The sequence below is a fragment of the Helianthus annuus genome, chromosome 2 (genome assembly GCF_002127325.2).
Source record: "Helianthus annuus cultivar XRQ/B chromosome 2, HanXRQr2.0-SUNRISE, whole genome shotgun sequence".
NCBI classification, from domain to species: Eukaryota; Viridiplantae; Streptophyta; class Magnoliopsida; order Asterales; family Asteraceae; genus Helianthus; species Helianthus annuus.
Genome location: NC_035434.2, coordinates 135,012,857 through 135,018,163, shown reverse-complemented (window position 1 = coordinate 135,018,163; position 5,307 = coordinate 135,012,857). Strand labels below are relative to the sequence as shown.

The following is a 5,307-nucleotide window of genomic DNA, read 5'->3' as shown; positions in this document are numbered from 1 at the left end:
ATGGTGGAGGTCGACGGTGCAGCAGGTGGAGGTCGACGATGTGTTAGGTGGAGGAGATGGGGGTGCCGGCTGGAGAAGGTGAGACGGCGGAGGCAGCATGGGTCGACGGTGGGTGGCGGACAGTGGGTGGCGGACGGTCGGCTGGAGGAGATGGGGTGGAGGAGAAGGGGTGAAGAGATGCTAGGGTTTTGTGGAGGAGAAGACGTCTGCAGACCTATGAAGATATTGATCCATGTCTGCACCAAAAGAGGTCTCGCAAGCCTTTTTTAATGAAAGGTCTTCGAGAAAACAAACAGTCTTCAGACGCAAAGGTCTGCGTGTGGTCTGCGCGGCGCCGACATAAGAGGTCCTGAAGACCTTTTCAGGAAAACAAACACCACCTTAGTATAACGTTTAATCATTCAGAGACAATTGCCTAAATCATTCAGACATCTGCTCGTGAAACAAACAGTCTAAACTATTAAGTGTTGAACTAGTAAGATGTATGAATTACCAAAAACTTATTAAAAGCTAAACAAACAGCCCCTTCTGTAGCATACTACTCTCATATACTACTCTCATATCAATTTGTAATATCTGTTTTATTTGTTGAGAGTTTAAAATTTTGGTTTTATTTTGTATTTTTTTTTTTTTTATTCAGATGACGATTGAAGTATGGGATCATCTATCCATGTAATTTTCAACTAAACAAATTTAATTACATTTAATTATAGAATTATTTTGTCATCCAAAATAAGACATCCATTGGAAACTTTAAATTGGCTTGAATCGGTTCCACGTTAAAGAAGGTTACTGTGGCCTAAACCGCATGTAACTGTCAAGTATGATTTGGTGTAGCTACATGTAATTGTTTGATAAAATATCAAATACAAATACCCTTATCATACAAAATGTACGAATACGATAAAAAGTTAAAGTAGTTTTGTATTTGCATTAACATTCATAAGCTAGCTTGGACACACAATCATTTCATGACAATGAGGACACTGAAATATATGACAATGAGGACACTGAAATATATAAAATTGTTACAAGAAGATAAACATTAAGCCACCGTAACCTCCAGTTGAAAATACTGTAATGCGAGGTGCCTAGACAAAACAGAAGTACCATATGGTAAGTGTAGACATCACTACAAGTATAAGCATACAAAACAAATAACTAATATAATAAATCTGGTGAGGATAATTAGGGTTTTCTCAACATTTTTGAAAGCGGCAAACAAACTATAAAATTGTGTGCCTCTTTTACAGTTTATCATGAGCTCTTCTATTTTATTTGGGTTTTGGACCAACAATAATAAAATCAGAAGTTTATAGTTGCCGGAATTAAAAATTAATAATTTGTGGAATTTGTTTATCACTGTCGCTGCATTGCTGCAAACTTTTTTTGTTATTTAGTATATCTTTACATGTGTTTTGAAATCACTACGAGCGCGTTACGCATGGAATCGTTGGCAAGAATAAAAAGAAAATATAAATAAAAACACTAAAAGATAAGCGAAAGAAAATCAACAAAAAAGTTGTATGGTAATGATGTTGTTCGTATGAAACCCGTGGTCAGAGATAAGTAAACTGGATACCGGTACCGAGTTTCCCGAACCGAAAGATCTTAAGTACCAATTCGATACCAACTTTTTCCGTTCCAGCTGGTACTGGTTCGTTACCGGTTTTTACTTTCATATACCGGTGCTGTAACCGGTATTTTATGTACCAGTACCGATTCAGTATGGGTTGGCACCGAGCTCATCTATTCCCATGAAACTAAAAAATTATATCATTAAAAGTTGAAGTAAATCAACAAAAAAAAGTTGTACAATACCGTTGTTGTGCGTACAGTACCCGTGATCAGGGATGAGCAAATGGTATCAGATAGTGATACCGAATTTCCTAAACCAAAAGATTTTCAATATCAATTCGGTATCGACTTTTGACATTTTCTGTATCAGGCTGGTGCCGGTTTTTACCTTCAGGTACCGATACCGAACTGGATCGTACCGGTATTTTCGATACCAATACTAGATGACCCTAAGCTTATCTCAACCCGTAATATAAAAAAGAAAAGATTACAGTTAAGAAAAATATGAAAATGTATTCGATTTAAAAAGTAAAAAAATATTATTATTATTATTATTATTATTATTATTATTATTATTATTATTATTATTATTATTATGATGATGATGATGATGATGATGATGATGATGATGATGATGTTAAAATAATAAAAGTATTAAAAATATATATTAGTATAATATTAAAATTTTTATTTATTAGCTTGTATTATTATTATAGTGTAACGTAATGTAATTTTAAAAGTGATCGATCGATTAATTAAATCTTCATGTTTAAGGTGGTTTTTTTTTTTCATAACTAGATTTGTAAGTTCCTTTTTAATTTGACACTAAATCCTTTTCATAGCATAAGATAAGATGGGTGAATTACAAGCTTTGTCTTTTATCTTTATATTTAATTTTAGGCTTTATCCTTTGTTTTTAAAATTGGTGACTTTTGTACCTAATGTTTTAAATTCCTGCATTTTATGTCCTTTAGCCATAACCCAATTAGATTTTTCAATTACATCTGGTCATGTGACCTGCACATGAGGGCATATATGTCATTTCACCATTAAAGAGAGTACTGTATAAATATTTAATATCCAGGGACTAATAGTGTAAAACACTATATTATATAAGGAGTAAATTACAAGTTTTGTCCTTTATGTTTGTACCAAATTGCAGGCGGTGTCCTTTGCCTTCAATTTTGACGAGTTTTGTCCTTAACGTTTCAAAATTATGCACGTTATGTCCTTTAGCCCTAACTCAGTCAGTTTTTTTGTTAAATATGGTCATGCGACTTGCACAGGAAGGCATGTTTGTCATTTTATCTTTCAGAGGCTATTTTGCAATGAATTATTATTCAGGGGCTATTTGTAAAAACACTGAAAAATAAAAAAAAGAAATATAAAAACTCTCCCTCCTCTCACTCTCTTCTCTCTCTCTCTCCTCTCTCTCTCATCGGTTCTCCCCTATTAAATAACAATAAGATATTTTCAATATTCAAAATCATGTAATATTGTTTCTAGACATGATTAGGAAACCAAATCAAATAAGTTGATTCCGTGTTGCCGGAATCTCACACGCCTGAAGGTCCGATCGTGCCAGCAATTGACGGATATAGGTATGGAAACTCTTGCTAAGAATTGTAATAATTTGAATAGGTTTTCGTGTGGATCATTTGCTTTTGGTTCTAAAGGAATCAACACTGTGATTAATAATTGCTCGTTGTTAGAAGAATTATCTGTTAAGCGGTTACGTGGCATTGGTAAGGGTGGTGTAGTGGAGCCTATCTGACCAGGTTTAGTTGCATTGTCTCTTAAGTTTATTTGTTTAAAGGATCTGTATAATGCATAGTGTTTCGGATCGTTGATAACCGGATCAAAAGATTTAAGAACATTGAAGTTCTTTAGGTGTTCGGGAGATTGGGATAAGTTACTTGAGTTGGTTTCTGATCATGTGGATGGATTAGTTGAGGTTCATTTGGAAAGGCTGCAGATGAGTGATGCTGAGCTTGTAGCAGTCACATTGTCAAAATTTGGAAATACTGCACATTATGAAAACACCGGATTGTTAGAATTTAGGCTTAGTTTCTGTTGCTGAGAATGGTAAGCTTTTAAGGAAGCTGCATATCGATGGTTGGAAAACGAATAGGATAAACGATGAATGGTTGATTGGCGTGTCGAAGTATTGCGTTAATCTTTAAGAGTTTGTGCTTATTGGATTTGATTGTACTCGTGTTAGTTTAGAGTTGTTGGCTATAAATTGCCAGAAGCTAGAGCGGTTGGCGTTATGCGGGAGTGAAACGGTTGGGGATGCTGATATTTCCTGCATTGCTGAAAATGCACAGCTTTGAAGAAGCTTTGCATCAAGAGTTGCCCTGTATCTTATCTTGGAATGGAAGCGTTTGCAGGTGGGTGTCCGAATTTGGTGAAAGTTAAGGTGAATAAGTGTCGTGGAGTGACGAGTGATGGTGTCGGTTGGTTGGGGATTTTGAATACTGAAAATATCTTATTGTTATTTAATGGGGGAGAAGTGATGAGATAGAGAGGAGAGAGAGAGGAGGGAGAGTTTTTATTTTATTTTTTTATTTTTTTCAGGGGTTTACCAATAGTCCCTGAATAATAATTTATTGCAAAATAGCCCCTGAAAGATAAATGGCAAACATGCCCTCATGTGCAAGTCACATGATCATATTTAACAAAAAACATCTGACTGAGTTAGGGCTAAAGGACATAACATGCAGGGTTTTGAAACGCTAAGGACAAAACTCGTCAAATTTAAATGCAAAGGACACCGCCTGCAATTTGGTACAAACATAAAGAACAAAACTTGTAATTTACTCTTTATATAAATAAAGAAAACTACTCTTATTCTTACCACACACACTCTCTCTCTCTCTCTGTCTCTCTCTCTCTCTCAATTACCACCACCATCATCATCCACATGTCGTCATCCACCACCAACACCACCATCACCATCCACCCCACACCACTTGAAACCTCTGTAAAAACCCATATCTGCTTAATTGTCTATTTAGACCCCAAAATCCTAACTTGCAAAGCTGACAAAACCCTAGAACCCAAAGTTAATGCTTTACACATACATCACACAAATAATCAGATATGTCACACCCTGACCCGCAGCGCAATGGTACGGGGCATGATTGATTGCTCAAAGCTTATAACAAGTATTTAAAAGTTAGAGTATTTAAAGCATCAATATTTAATTGTCACACATAACATAGAATTCAAATATTAACAACAAGTTACAAATTCAAATAAATAAAAGAAACATAACATATCCGGTTTATTACTAAGGCAGTCCTACGTGTCTTCAACTCAAAATCCGCCCACCCTTGCGTACTTGTATCACGCGTAAAAGAGTTTTTGGTCAACAAACATGTTAGTGAATAGATTCGGTTTTTATTTAAAAACGTTTTTAAAATATTATTTTTTTGAAAAACAGTATTTATAACATGCCTTAAGAAATGTGAAAGTATGACGTACATTACAACAAGATGCATAACAAATATCATAAGCAACACAACATAGTAATAATAGTAACAACAGTAGAAATTTGCAACAAGTGAGACATAGAAACACATCGAATAGCATGTTATCAATTTACTTAATAAATTTGAATCGAGCACGAGAACACCCCAAAAAGAGTTAATGGCAAAAAAAGGAAAAGAGTCGAATTTACTCACAGTCTGCAAAGATTGATCCACAAGTGATTTCCGCACGAAAAAA

At 35.1% G+C, this 5,307-nt stretch overlaps 1 pseudogene; it reads left to right on the top strand.

Annotated features, from left to right (window-relative positions):
• On the top strand, positions 1 to 4,102 carry LOC110942701 (annotated as a pseudogene).
• The last annotated feature ends 1,205 nt before the right edge of the window (positions 4,103 to 5,307 follow it).